Raw genomic sequence first — 16307 nt, 5'->3', positions numbered from 1 at the left:
AAGGCTTAATGCTCCATTAATTAATATAACCTTTTTACACGATGAAGGTGTGAACCCTAACCCTAAGTAAGACATTTTCTTGAATATTTTTCCATCAAAAATGGACGTTTAAAAATCTCTTCGGCCACCTATTGAATCGATTCGAGAATTGCGTGATGTAATATCGCGATATATTGCCGAATCGTTTTTTTTGTTTTGTTTTTTTTTTGTTTTTTTTTTACACCCCTTATATATATATATATATATATATATATATATATATATATATATATATATATATATATATATATATATATATATATATATATATATATATATATAATTGTCCTTGCGTCCCGGCCGGAACAACAAACACTCTCCTGTCATTTCGAATAAATGGAGTATGTTGGGGAATCGGGCTTATGTAAGAAGAACAAAATGAACAGTGAAGGATTCACATCTATTCAACAGGCAAATGTTTGCAAATAAACTGGAAACAACCGGCTCACGGTTTTACAAGCATGGACTGCCTAGTATCAAATGAAAGGGAGAACTGCTAACCTCTTTTGCAAGCCATCAAGCTGCTCTGCAAGTCAGCACCGTCACTGCTTAGCAAAAGCAACGCTGAAACACATCGGATATTACTGTCAATAATTAATGCGTAACTGGAATATGCAAATATTGTGCAGCAGCAGCTCTTGGCAATTAGCGTCAATGAGGTCATGGCACACTGAATTTCCCTTAATTTCACTCTTGGTTGCCTTAAATGCTGTGATAATCAAATACATCTTGAGGAACAATAGATCTGAAAGACAGTGACTCATCTTCAGGAAGGTTGCATCACTTTTGAGCTTTGTGGAATATTATATGGCGCATGTACAAAGTCTACACACCCCTTTTCAAATAACAGGCTTGACAAGTTAGTAGAACCCGAACTGCAAAGCAAATGTGCGAATTACAGATCTAGCTTGATGCCTGAAACAACTTTAAATCTTAGAAAACCTGTCTCCTTTAAGGTATCCAAATCATGTTTTTTGGTTAATTCAGGTGCGCAGAAAAAAGTAATAAAACTAGTTGGCAGTGTTCACAATTCACATCCTCCAAAAGCTCGGCGTCAGGCTTGGCAAGCCCCATTAAGTTCTGCTTGTCACAGGAAGCTGATCTCTCTAATCAGACTAAGCAGCTTGTCATGGCACACTTCTCGTCATCTAATTAACTACAATCAGTCACAACTGTGCACGAGCCTGACCTAGCGCAAGCACTTCCTTCCGATGGACACAGTGGTCTTAATGTAGGTTGTACTTCACGATTGGCATATGAACGAAAGCATCTGTGAGCATGCGACCTCACTCGACTCCAAGGGCGCCGTTAAAGCGGAACCGTTTGGGCTCATCACATTGATGCTAACCTTTAACGGCCTTATCTTTGCAGCCAGCTGTGGCAAGACAGTAAAACGGTGATTCAGTATGATAACCGAACCTGCGGACGAATGAGGAGGAGGTGGGAGAGCACGTGGGGGATCAGAGGGAAGCTTTGTGGCGTTTGCTCGTGTGCTCTTTGACATAACTTGCAAAGTGAGAGGCGTTCGAATCGGCCTTTTATGTAGTAGATGCGTATGCAAGCGCTGATGACGATTAGCCCTTTGGAGTTGGCAAGATACATCAGAAGAGACCTTTGACGTAACGTATTTTCCGCACTATAAGGCGCACCTAAAATGAATGACATATTTTGAAAAATTTTCCCTATATAAGGCGCACCGCATTATAAGGCGCACCTAAAATGAATGACATATTTTGAAACTTTTTCCATATATAAGGCGCTACAGTAGAGGCTGGGGTTACATTATGCCTCCATTAGATGGTGCTGCGCTTAAGGGAATGTCAACAAAACAGTCAGATAGGTCAGTCAAACTTTATTAATAGATTACAAACCAGCTTTCTGACAACTCCATTCACTCCCAAAATGAATAAACAGCTGTTTTATTATTTTCTCTGAGGTAAAGTATTTGTATTAGCTAGCGATCCAAGATGGCGGGACCTTCTGCGCATGCGCGTGACCGATCGTGCAGGGTCACCGATAGCGTCTTGACAGCGAGACCTGTTGCGGCTCAATATTGATCCATATATAAGGCGCACTGGATTATAAGGCGCATGGTCAGCTTTTGAAAAAAATTGAAGGCTTTTAGGTGCGCCTTATAGTGCGGAAAATACGGTAATGTGAAGGCTAAGGCCACTAACAAGGGTACAGTAGAACCTAGTCCTCATGAGAGTTTTTGTGATTAACGTTTTCCTTGGCTTTTTGAGACATTGTATAACTTCACTGTTGATTGGTGTTATACACAACAATTTTATGTACAGTATTGAAAACAATTTTATATATGTACACATCCATTCGATACATGCTAATTGTGTTCAGGGTCACAGGGTGCTGATTTTCGAGGAAAAGGTAGACCAAACCCCCACTGAGTTGATTTCAGGGCACACACAAACATTTACACTCTTATTTACACCGTCAGTGAGTGTGAACTCAACACACGCTGCCTCAACAGAAGTCAGTCTAATAGCCGCTAATGAATGACTACACTGACTCAGCCACTACTATCAGTGTCATCTGAAAATGTTACTTAATTATCTCTGTGGCAAAATGGTAAAATCCAAACAAACGCCGTTCCAGAACGGATTGTGTTCAACCTTGAATTTAAGGTGTTTGGTTAGTCAATTCAACCTTTGACGGTTACAAACGGTACGTAGTGCAAGAGTATGCCATCGCACGGCAGAGTTGTACTCACAAAAGGGAGTACAAACTTCACATTTCTACAGATACAGTATTTAATCACCGAAGAATTGACAGTTACAACTTATCTAACAGTGTAAATGTATTATTCTGTCAAAATACAGCCATTAACTCATTTACTCCCAATAACGTGTAAATACGTTTTTTTTAATGCTGTAAGTGTCCCAAAGACGTAGTTATACGTTTTTGGGGGGGGGTTTATGCTAGAGCATACAGAAGGCTTTGATGCAGCCTCTCAACTGCAAAAAACGGTTGCAGAAATGGTAGTTATTACACAAACGGCCAGCGGGTGGCAGCAGAGCAAAGGAGATCAACCAGGGCCATGTAGAAAAAAAGCTCAATTACTTACAATTTTAAATAGATTTGTGAAAACTGATGAAACTTAGCTCTCTTCTAATGCTAATTGCTGCAAAACAGAAACAGATAGAAACATATTTTTTTTCCTGATGAAAGAAGAGACTTTAATCTTTCTTTTGATAGGGTCCATGCTTTTATAGCAATAGAACACAATATTATGTGGGCCATGCAAAATCAGTCAAAATCCAGTAAAACAGCCGGGAGCGAACGGGATTGCTTCTGTGAAAATGGCTGGGAGTGAATGAGTTAATAGCTAAACACCTGGCAACAAAAGTGAGAACAACCAGTGAAAATGTCTAAATTGAGCACACTTGTGAGGGGTGTTATCGAACTTACAAGCCAGCACCTGAGCCGCACGCACATATGCACATCGAGATTTTCTGAAGAAGTTTCTGTAAAACTCATAACGTAATGTTCAAGAGTCCCGAAAGAAGAGTCCGAGTCTTTAATGGATGAGTCTAAGTTGAGTTGCAAGTCTCAGAATATGTATTAAAGGTCATTGATTTCTTAAGATCGGTCTCCCACTGATCCAGAGCACAATCAGAGACTGTTCTTGTGTACAACTGATACTAGAATTTTTGCACAGATGACTTAACAGATGAATAGCATCTGTCCTGAGACCAAGGTGATCCTAACAGCTTTGAAGTCTGTCCGTCCACAAAGCCTCACGTTTGCACGCAATCATGACCGATATGACAGGATGGCTTCAAAACACTGCTGGTATGGAAAAGGGCAAGGGTTGCGGATCAATTGTGACCGGCCCACTGGGGTATGGACGCAGATGGCGCATAATCTCCCAGTCCCTCTGAATAATGCAGTGTGGATCCCACTCATGTCGGTCTCTTTTCAAAATCACTGTCAAAACATTCATTCAGACCTAGTTGCAATTAATCGATGAAAGATGAGTTTAAAAGGTCATCAATGTTATGGAAATAACTGGATGATTCATATTGACGTTTACAGATTGAATATGTTCCTATTTTTCCAGGAATGTTATCTTTGGGTAACCAAAAACAAGCTTGACAAATGTATGCTTAAGCAGAATGTGAGTTCATTTTGTGGCACATTCTGAGGGTGACAGTAGGTGACCAAATGTACCTTACAACAATAATAGTGATAGCGCAAACACAAATGCCTATGACTACAAGAGGCATACACACACACAAAAAAAACGAGGACACCGGATGAGCCTCAGTGCCTTTCAATTACTGTCCCCTCAAATCCTGCTGCCCGTCCAGCTCTCTCGTGAGATGAAGCTGTGAAATTGAATTGCTGAGCGCGTCTCGACAAACAAAGCAGCTCGCCTGCAACCTTGGCGCTAACGAAGGGAAAGGTCCGGCACCGTGACGGTAGCGGCATATCCCGGCAATTCGGCTGACGGGTGGGGAAAGAAAACAAATCTTCGACTTTAAATCTAAAGCAGTGGAAGCGGTTGAATGAACAAGGATGGTCGGTGTCTCCACGGTAGCTTGATAGTTTGAGATGCTTACGAAAGTGAAAGCCTGCAAGTGATTATTATTGATAAATGTACATCTATTCGTGGTATGTCTGAGCAGGATCTGAATTATTGAACTTAACTCACCGGCTGAGCCATCATTGTTTCCCCTTTCTATTGTTCCAGGAGCAGTTTGAGAAACATTTATTTGATGTATTTTGCATTTTTTATGATTGCAGCACACTGGGATGATGCGGTGAGGCAGGCAAACATTGCTCAGACATCACCATTAATTCAAATAGGAGTGCTGAACTTGAGTGTGGGGCGAATAGAATTAAGAATGGAGCAAAGCAGTGCAATTTGAAATATCTGTCACACTCGCTTTGGTGTTGAAATACACATGCTACTACTTACCCTTATGAATAATAAAATACACATGAATGCCAAATTAGGCATATAATAAATCATAAATACAGGCAGACTTTTTAGTCATATTCAAAAGAAAGATGGCTTTTAATTGGTATAGAAATGACGACTAATCATCAGTAATGGTGTTGCAGTACATTTACTAGTATGGGTTTAGTTGTGAATTAGAGTGGGATGTGTGGATCGGTATTAGGGCAACCTCACGATACGATACGTATCATGATACAGGGGTCACGATACGATACGTATCGCGATACAGTTGATCTTAAAGGCAATACGTATCCCGATATTTTACATTAATTTACTTACATTTTATAATAACAGTCATATGTATACCTAAAGGATATGTTTATTATGCTGGATGACAAAAAATGTTTTTGTTAGTAGCGCTTCTGGTTTACCACCAAGCGGCATGCCTGGTCTAAATCTACGCAGTGCAGAGCAAGGAGCAGTTTTCACAGACACACCGGGAAAATAGGCATGAGTCAATATGAGCAAAAATATCAAAGCATTACAATTACAACTCTAAAATGTGCTTATTTGAAATATTTGGGGAGATAAAAGCAGCATTTTTTTTTCATTTAACACATTTTATTTTGTATTTTAAACAAAATATAGGAAAATTGGTACATTAAGACACTTTATAAATTAAATATTGATTTTCTTTCTTTGCAAAACACAGTGTCCAATCACTGGTGAGCTATTTTTTGCATTAATTGAAGGCAATTAATTTCAAAGACGCTGCTGGTTTTTATTTTTTAGGTACAATGCAAGCTGCAAAGGCAAACGTTAACTGCCTATTTAAAGTTAACGAGCAATATCGATTGTGACGCCTGCGTATCGATACGTGTATTGTAATGAGGCCCGCAACGATATATTGCCGTATCGATTTTTTTTTAGCACACCCCGAATCGGTATTAAAACGCACACAAAATAAATAAAAAAAACAAAACAGAGGGAGTCAGGATTAGCGCACCGTGAACTTAGATGAAAAATGAGGACGCTAGGAAGGAGAAGAAAAAAAAAAAGACAATGGTCAAGCCATGCTCCCCATTTTGCCACTTGCTATCGACTGAAAATGACATCACAGTTGCTCGGGTAACGACTGCTCAGCTTGTGAACGTGACAAACTCACTTTACATGTGTTATCTAAAAACACAGCTCAGCTCTGTCTGAAAAAAAACACATCAGTGCATCCTTAGTATTAAATAAGAACCGTCAACGTGTCTCAGTCTCACTGTAGAACCCCATTCAGTCACAGTTCTGGCATGTGTGCGTGTATATATGTGTGTGTGTGTGAACGTCATGAGTCGCCCAAAGGTGTGGACAGTCTGCATAGCCCGCGCCCACAACAACCCGGAGGCCCCTGGGGCAGCCTTCGCCCTACCGAGAGCTTCCTCGGGCCCACAGTTGGTGCTCTAGTTTTACAGGCGAACGCATATGGGATGCCTGTATTATTCATACTGTGGGAGATGGAGGCTTGGAGACTTTGATGGGGAGGATCAGGTGGATGTGTCACTTCCTGGCGGAAAAATATGTGTGAATGGTCTTAAATTGGAAGGACAGTTTGTTTTTGATAGGTTACATAATTCATCGGATGACCTTCGAACTGCATGGCAGCGCACAGTTTCCTTCCCCCTACTTGAACATGAGGTTTGACAAGCAGATAGGAGGTGGTAGTGAATTACAGTCCATTATTCTTTGCACTAGTGCAGCGCTTGAACCGAAACCCAAGAATCCTATCCAGAGGGATGAGATGAGAGCGAAAGGGCGGGATGAGCCGGAACTGCGGCGGGAGTGACTTCGGGACAAAATGAAACGAGGAGAAAGCAGATGGGGAGTGGAATGGAGAGACTGATGAGGAGAAAACAAGTAGATTGGATAACAGCGAGAGGAAAAAAAAAAAGTCAACTTGAAATATCTGTGCTCTTCTGTATGGGGTGAAATTGGGTGACTGTGATTTTTGATTTGCTTGTCACCTCCACCAAGGAGGTTAGGTTAGTTTGTATGTCTGCTTCTCCAAGTGGATAAAGAGGAACACATGTTGGCGAGGATCCATGTTAAAAAAAAGAAAAAATAAATACAAAACTAGTGCAATTTCTGGTGAAGGGTGAAATGCTGAAGGATGTGCAATGGCAGTGAAAAATATGGGAGGATATTGAAAGATATAGAATGATGTGGAATGATATTGAATGTTTTTTTTAATGTGCGATTGGGAATTCATTTTTTGTGGCCACGTTGAAAATCATTTTCAAGGTGAATTGTATCAGCAGAACATTTAAATTTTAGAATGTGAATGTAGATTTTGTGGTAAATGGATTTTTTTAGCATGTTAAAAATCACTCTCAGGGTGAATTGAATGATTTAAGTTTCAAATGGGAACAATGTCAATGTGTGTGTAAATGTTAAATGTGCCTTTGGAAATGGATGATAAACAATATTTGGGGGAAGTTGGTCACCATTGGACAGAAATGGTAAATTTTTTAATTAAATATGTAGAATTTTGAGAACTTTTTTTTTTTTTTTTTTTTTGAATGGAAAAAAATACCCCAGATGACATGAATTTTCTGATTATGTTGAAATTGGAATTGTGTGAATTGGCCAAAAATGTGAAAGTACCGTATTTTCCGCACTATAAGGCGCACCTAAAAGCCTTAAAGTTTTTCAAAAGCTGACCATGCGCCTTATAATCCAGTGCGCCTTATATATGGATCAATATTGATCCGCAACAGGTCTCGCTGTCAAGACGCTATCGATGACGCGCTAGCTAATACTAATACTTTACCTCAGAGAAAATAATAAAACAGCTGTTTGTTCATTTTGGGAGTGAATGGAGTTGTCAGAAAGCTGGTTTGTAATCTATTAATAAAGTTTGACTGACCTATCTGACTGTTTTGTTGACATTCCCTTTAGCGCAGCACCATCTAATGGATGTATAACGTAACCCCAGCGCCTTATATATGGAAAAAGTTTTAAAATATGTCATTCGTTGAAGGTGCGCTTTCTAGTGCGGAAAATACGGTATTTAGAAACGCTTGTTAGTCCACCGCCACCTCTACATCATCATCTTCCGTCACTTCACAGGTTCATGATTTTGCGAAGATCTGACATCACATTTGTCACACCCTTTAATCAAACGTCACTACCACTTGGCAGAAGCAGGTATGTGCACAAGCGTCAGTCATGCCATCGGCACTCGTGATCGGATTACTCGCAACTCGTCTCTTAGCTCCGTGAGAAAGGATTTTAAGGAATCTCAAGTGGAGGTTAATGAATAATGGAGGTTCAAATAAGAACCCGGAATTAATTATGAAACAAAAGATTGGGAAAAGAAAGGGCAAAACGTAACCCTCAGAGGGAGAGACGAGGACGAGAAACGGCGAGCAGGATGCAGAGCAGCAACATCGGACGAATGCAGGGCGGGTGTGGCGGCGATGGCGGGTATGAGCCAGGGATAATCCTTGTATCCCATTGATCCCATTGTCTACTGTTTCCAAACCAGTTATTGTCAACTGCAGCCACATGAAAGAGAGTTAATGAGGGAAGAAGAGCTTTGGAGTGTCTCAGCACAGTCGGGGGAATGGAGATAAGAACAGAAGAGGGGTGGAATGAGGACTACTATACGAAGAGAAGTTTGCCGGTGAAATGGGAAAAATGGAAAATACGTGACAAAAGGGATGACATTGGAGGAAGGCAACTCACTGAATCACTTTGAAATTATTTCTCTTCTAGGGAAACTATTTTTGAAAAATCTTTTCAATTAGTGTTGTTTTGGTTTGATATTTCTTTATATTAAAAGTAGTGTTGTTCCGATACCGATACTGGTATCGGCAGAGGTGCCGATACTGCATAAAAACAGTGGTATCGGTATCGGTGACTACTCACAAGTAACATGCCGATACCATTAATTCCAACGCTAATATAGGATTTTGGATGCAGCATCTTGTGTCTTGCTCGTGCACGACATTCACCGATATGTGACATGCTCACTGCATGTTGATCTAAGATATCCTATTGGCCCTTGAATGCTCTGAACCAATGGCAGGACAGCTTTTTCATGTTGAGGAAAAAAAAAAAACTTAAGTATCGGTATGGTATCGGTATCGGCCGATACTGCAAAGCTGGGTATCGGTATCGGGAGCCAAAAAACTGTATCGGAACAACACTAATTAAAAGCACAGTGGTGCCTTGAGATACGAGTGACTTGGCTTATGAGGTTTAAAAGATATGAGGTCAAAAATCAGTGGGCAGTGACTCAATTCACTTCACACCAAGCAGATAGTGAACAAATCTTAAACAAAAAAAGAGCCTTCAAGTTGTTCATTTTCCCACCCAAATGAAGATTACGTCACACTAAAAATAAAACAAAGAAGTACGCAGTCTTTTTCAAAATACCATGTCGCTTAGCGTTTTCATTTGCTAACTTTATGCTATGCTTCGAAGCTATAAATGTCATGTTTCTGCTCGCAGTCTGTGTGTCTGGTGTTTTTCCAGTGGGCAAGTGAAGGGGGCGTGTCCACCTGCGCCACACCTGAGGCGCATTTCCACAATCAAGAGGTCTTTAAAAGGACTCCCGGAGCGACAGATCATTATTTCTTGCACGCAGCCCTTGCTCAAGTCATTCTCGAGACCTTTTGTTCTTGAATCTTACTCTCTTAGTATAGTCTTGTTTTTGATTTAATAAGTTAGTATTTTTCACATATATCTGCCACGGCGCTTTCTGTTTTGTATATAGTTAGTTTGCAGTGTGTGTTATTGTGTATTGATATAGCCTGCTTGCGTTCTAAGTATTTTTTGTTAACTCCTTTTTCTCCTTGCAAGTGTTTTTTTTTTATTTAACTTTTCCGGGTATTGTGCTCGCGCTTTATGTTGTTGTTTTTTTTTCTCCTGGCATCTGAGCCAGCGTTTTGCGTATTGTGGGTTTGTGAATAAACCACGTCAAAATTGTATTTTCCTGTCTGGGCCTACGTTTTTTGGGATCCACTTTTCCACCGACAGTAGTCGGAATGTTACAATAAATTTTGAAACGATGGATTGAAAATGATATTACAGGAACACAAGACAGACCATGTAACACTGCTCAGTCATATTCTTTATCCTCTGGGAGGAACGACTAATATTAGTGCCTTCTTACAAGTTTCTCTGTGATGGGTGTTTCAGCCTAGTTGCTTAATTTCACACATAACGGGTGGGCAGACATGCCAGTGACCCAACAATTTGCATATAAGCACTTAAAAAGTTAATTTTTCATATGCAAGTCCTCTTTAACTTGAGCTATATCTTTGTATTCTCTTGAGTACTAATACATTGCTCTATTTAAAAAAAAAAAGAAAAAAAAAAAAAAAGAGTAGAGCGGGTAAACTATGTGTGTGAAAGCTTCTTAGTGGCAACATCGTTGCTATCAGCAACAGTGACAATTCCAGAAGCTTGAAGGCTCATCTCCAGAGAAACTAATTTGTATGATAATTCCTGCAATATTGCTTACTGGGTGATGTATTAGTTGCGATATGACAAAAATGATCTTTTCTTCCCCACCCCCAAAAACACATCACATTATTCTCAGGCGGTTGTGCACTCACAAAAAAAAAAAAAAAAAAAATCTAAATAGTCGGTTTTACCCAGTGGAGGTTATTTGCATCACTTTGCATTCCACTCACCATGGCAACCATACAATCAATAGCTGGCCTATTCATATACTGTACACTCAGTGATGCAACATGTCATTTCCCAGTGAGAAAACATCATAAATAAAAGATTACCTGAGTGTGTATTTATGCTCACAGTGGTTTGCTGACATCACTCCTCATATTCTCAAATCATGCTCATCATGTCCATGTGCTGAATCTGTATTGTTGCACTCCCATTTATTTATTTTTTTAGTGAATATTGCTCCCTATTCATAACTGAACAGAGCTACCCTGAGAAAATATAAAGTATGGAATAATTCATTTGTTTTTGTTGTATATTGAAGATATTTGGGTTTCTGATGAGACAAAAGTTAAGAATTCCGGCTTTTATTTCATGGTGTTTTCATCTAGATGATACTTGAACATGTGACTGATGGCTGTTTGGAGTTGCTCAGATGTGCATTTTAGATTGATTGCGGCTTTGGATTTCACCTGTGAAAACTGAGTTTGCTGTTAAACAAGAAACAAGACAAGCAAAATTGGGGGAAAATTGAACAAATCAGACCTATTGAACAAACATTGCCAATACAACAGTATGGAATGTCCCGAAGAATAAACTAATGGTGTATTCCAGTAACACATCTAGATGTAAATACCATGAAATAAAAGTGTCGTATTCATCAGTATACAAAAAAACAATACTTTTGGAGGACTGCAATTGCTGTGTTTATTCCATTTCAGGGTTGTTGTTGTTGTTTTTGGTGGAAACGGTAATATTAAGAGGTTAAGCGTTTGACGAAAACAATACGGATGTTAAAAATTCACGAGCTCAAGATTGTTCTGAACTGAAGGTTTGTGTGCATGCATGTGACAAGCACATGTTATTTCAGCTGGACACAGACACACACACGCTGTCAAACGAACATGATCCCGAAGCAGCATGCAAACACACACACACAGTCCGTTTCCCCCAACACCCTTTTGTATTTCAGCAGCTTTTTGTTCCAAGGGGATGTGTTTTAGGCTCAACCCGACTCATTACCTGCACTGACTGAGTCACAACTGAGAATGAAATGCGGCGAGGACAACTGCAAGCAGAAGAACCGATGAGGCGATTACGACACGTAGAAGTGGGGGATGCAATTTGCTTTTTTTCCAGGCCCTCATTGTGTGCGAGACGGTGTTGCGGGAATGACAAATCAAAGACGGGAGAAAAACACATCCTGAGGAGTTTTCACCTTCCCTGGAACAGATCCATGCTGCGTCCTCGCCGCTGGCTCGTGATCAATCAAAGGGTGTGTGAGGACGCAGTGGAGAAAGGACAACTGGTCTTAGTCAGCAGAGGCATCACTGAGGAGCGTCAATATCTAGTACTGTACGCACGTCTCCTCGTCCTGTGATGGTTTGGGGTTTTGTTGCTTTTGTTGCCGTTTTGCGTTTGTCATGTTTCTGTTTCTACTTTCTGGTTTGTCTCCCCTGGTTATTGTTAACCTTATCCACCTGCGTGTGTTTTCCCTTCCCAGTGTATCTACCAATCAGCTTCCCCTGCCACTTGTGTCTTGCCCAGCTGTGTCTAGACATTGTCAATTAGTCTGTGTGTATTTAGTCACCTGTTTTCCGTTCAGGTCTCGTTGGTTCATTGTCATTGTCTTCCTCGGGTCATACTGCCGGTTTTTGTCCTGATTCTTGTCCTGTTTCCCCTGCCTTTTGTGTTTACCATTAATAATTTTATTCCCTGCTTTGTATCTTATGTTGCACTTTGTTTTGGTTAAATGAAAACTTATTTACTCTTACTCTTTTACTGCCACACATTATCCAAAAAACAACAACAACCCCCAAATGCCAGCGGATTTGGAGCATTTTAACTCATTTTTCAAAGCAAACAGAATATTGTGTTCTTTTGCTACATATACAACATGGGTACCACATGAAAGATCGCATTCCATTCTTTCATTAGAAAAAAAGTATGTTTCTACCATATTCCGTTCTTTAGTAATCACCATTTGAAAATAGGTAATTTGAGTGACATTGAGCGAAAATTTAAAAGAAAAGATACATTTTCTCCACAACAGTGACATTGATACTAATATTTTTTGTTTAGTTGACACTCCGTCAAATTGGGTTTAATATTACAAAGTCTTTGATCATTCACGTCAGCCTTGAAAACGTTCAATTTCATCAGATTGTGTCATGTTTCACTGTAATTTGCAGCTCTAGTTAGGGCCCGAGCAGCTACCGCTGCCATCTGCTGGCCATAGTTAGTAGTTGTCATCACTTCACGTTTATGGCGGCATACATTGTAATTTTACTAAACGTTATTAAACGTTTTTGGCGGTCAAAGAGTTTAGAGCACCCCTGCCACGCCTCGTTTGCCTCCCGGCACTTGGGTCCATCTCCACCACACCGAACCTGACAAGTCCTGATTCAAACTCTTTATGGACACAGTGTAATAAGAAAGCCCCATTAAAAGAGGATCACTGGCAGCGCCATTGTTGGTTGACTATGAGCGAACGTAATATGAAAAGACTTCTTGGAAGGATTAGTGCTAATCTGTAGTTGCAATACATATCATCCACAAATGCAATTCATTTTCAAGAATCATTAATGGCAGCGTTATAATCCACGCAAAACAAGCAAGTCATAAGCACTGCACAATCACATCAGTCATTTTTATAGATTAAATGAAAAGCCTTTTTTGGGTTTTTGCAGATACGGACAGCGGCAGTTTGGCCAACAGCCGGAGTTAAGATGAAAACCATCTTAATTTTCAAAGTAAAAAGTACCAGTGGACTCATTTGTCTTATGTGGAAGCATAAGGGCATTCTTAAGAAGTCACAATGTCTCATCACTGGTGAGCTATTTTTAGAACAGCCCTGTGGACTACTTATTGGTCTTTGGAGGCAGTGCACTGGAACAGATTAATGGCATTTCCATTCATTTCAATGGGGAAAGTTTTTTTTGAGAGTGATTGAGTGAGGCGTAAACTTGAAGCATCTCTAATAAGGGCTGGCTCATATTTGCTGTTTGCTGCAGTGATTTGAAGTAAGCAAAGCTGTTGGATCAGCAATGTTAATCCTCCACTTAATTGGCCAGAGTGGGCGACTGGCTTTAACTGCTTGGTGTCACGATGGCGACTGAAGACTGGAATGGAGGATTTGACCCGTCTTGTGTTGCTTTTCCGTCTCCATCTGTAAAGACAAAAGCGGGTGTTGACGCAAGTGCGTGTTGGTTGTAAGTGATGGGACGTGGCCGCCAGATCTCTGCTGCTGTCTAATTATCCGCACGTGATGGATGGCTTTGATTAAAGCACATGAAGGCCGAGGCAGTTGCCGCCTCCCTCTTTTCCCCTCCGCCCCTATTTTTGTTACATGCCCGCTCGATGCTTTGGGACTGGAGTAGTTCAGAAAAGATGAGCTCTCACATCAAGGCTGATAAAAGATATACATAAATCATTATGAGGTAGCAAGAGATGGCTGTGAGAATGAATTACACAGAAAAGATGGACAACTATAGAGCAGCATCGCTGGTGTTTACAGAAAATTAGTGTGGATGTTATATTGGGATGTTTTGCGATGAGTCGTCATTTTTCATTTGGCAACAGCGAACTGATCTTACAAAAACGACAAAAATTCTCAAGCAGGTTAGCATATATAAAAGATGGATTGAATATCTAAATCATTTGTTCTTAACCCTGGGTTTGATTGAACCCAGAGTTCGGTGAGTCAGTCAATACATTGCTTGGCCTATCTGTGCTGCAAGGAATGTAAATGCGGTTTTCGTAGTCGAGTTGTTGTGATATATCACGTGATTGCTTTATTTTAATCCCTTCATACAATGTACAGCAAAAAAAGAAAGTAGTTGGATTAATATGTGCAATTGAGTTGATAACAGAACCTATGGTGTTCCACAGGGTTCAATTTCAGGGCCTTTGCTGTTTTCATTGTATCTGCTGTCCCAGCACAACTAACTATCGAGCAAAACCAAAGGAACGAGTCTTTCAGCTGCATGGAGATGGGAACAAGAACAGATCCGATAAAAAGGCAACGTTCCATGCTAATTTGTTCACCAGTAAAACCTATACATAGTGTATGTCTGGAATTTGAAAGCAAAAAACACTTTATTTTTCCAAAACGAAGAGTTTGGTGCATGTGCATAGGAAATTGGTGCGGTTGAAAACCTCCAAATAGGTTAAGAATCACTCATCTAAATAAAGTTTTTGCAACAGCACATCAAAATATAGCATCAGATTTTTTATTTTTTTTCAGAAGCTCAAATGCATTTATCACAATGGCCTTTTTGCTATCTCTACTGTATCTGTTACAGTACGAAAAAGAGCACTAAGGTGTTTGACAGCAATAGATTGTGTTTTTTTTTTTTTTTTTAACAAGTCTTCCCTGAATTGAACCTAAGCATTATTTTTTTAAAGAAATATAAACAGCATTGGCAGTGTGAGTTGAAAAAGAACACATGCAGGATGGCGACAGCGGGGAAAACAATTTCCAGACCAATTCTCTCATCTACAACTGATAAGCCGCAACTGAACAATGGAGAAGCACAATTGATAACTTGTATTCCTGCTGGCTGACTTATGTCTGCTTCATCGAAATTGTTGTGTTCAACAATCAACACACTAATGTGCCTCCCAATGGGATGCTTCTAATGCTGCACTTTAACGTCTTCTGCTCAAATACATGCACCTAATGCGTTACAGTCATTGGAGTTCATGTTTTGATTGTTCACTTTCTCATCTCACTTATACGATCATTCAAGAGTAATTTAAGCATTCAAGTTCCAGACGGTGCGGCATGTTAGGTGACGAGGATGATTTGTCAATTTTGGGGCAGTTTGAGGGCCCATTTGCAGCAGTTATGTGGAATAATAACAGCAGTTTCACTTCTTTTTTTTTTTTTTTTTTTTTTTGAGGACTCAGTAATTACGAAAGGCGTGTAATTGCTCTGGCACAGGGTAATACGGGATAAAGATTCTCAAAATGACCTCAGGAATATTTGCACTGATTGGCTTGGCAAGTCATCACATTCAGTCGCACAATATGCTTATGGGCTTCCACAAAAACGGAGACTTTTTTTTTTTTTTTTCTTCCAACCATGAACCAGCCAAACAATACTCAATTCTTAAGTAGTCACCAATCCAAATGCTAAGTCCCAATACCACTAGTGCTTTTGATACATAAAATCGGAAGTAACATGTTTTACTTTTACCAACCAATCAGAGGTTGGAAATATGCTGATGTTCACAGAAACGTCCCATTGCTAATATTAATAGGGGTGTACCGATCGATCGGCCAGCCGATTTATCGGCCCCGATTTCCTTAATTCTGGAAGATCGGTGATCGGCCGATCCCTTAAAAATTCACCGATCTTTTCCACCAATCTCATCTCACTCCTCAGAGGTCTGAAAAAAAGCCTCTTCTGCTGAGAAGACTAAAATGATTTGTATTTTTATTTGAGAGAACTACTTCATGTGCCATTAAAACAACCCATCTGTATTATTTCGCCAATATTGTTCATTGTTTTCCAATAAAACAAGACTGGCACACTGAAAATATAAGCTGCTTGACATGAAAAAAATCGGTATCGGCAAAAATCGGGATCGGCAGGTCAGACTTTTTAAAAGATCGGGGATCGGTGATCGGCTGGAAAATTGTGATCGGTGCACACCTACAATATAGT

General features: G+C 40.0%; 2 protein-coding genes across 5 annotated transcripts in view; one reads left to right on the top strand and one right to left on the bottom strand.

Annotated features, from left to right (window-relative positions):
* LOC144007066 (tissue alpha-L-fucosidase-like) overlaps positions 1-9881 on the top strand; it is a 44496-nt gene extending 34615 nt beyond the window's left edge. The window contains exon 11 of one of the 3 annotated variants that reach the window (XR_013280055.1): positions 8075-9881. The gene's annotated coding sequence lies outside the window, so the exon portion shown is untranslated. The remainder of the gene's footprint in view (positions 1-8074) is intronic. The other 2 variants (XR_013280054.1, XR_013280056.1) reach the window with 2 other exon arrangements.
* The window catches only part of dlgap3 (discs, large (Drosophila) homolog-associated protein 3), a 96357-nt gene that overhangs the window by 29222 nt on the left and 50828 nt on the right, over positions 1-16307 (bottom strand). The window lies entirely within an intron of this gene.

The sequence above is a fragment of the Festucalex cinctus genome, chromosome 19 (assembly GCF_051991245.1).
Source record: "Festucalex cinctus isolate MCC-2025b chromosome 19, RoL_Fcin_1.0, whole genome shotgun sequence".
NCBI lineage: Eukaryota > Metazoa > Chordata > Actinopteri > Syngnathiformes > Syngnathidae > Festucalex > Festucalex cinctus.
This window is presented reverse-complemented; position numbering and strand designations above follow the sequence as displayed.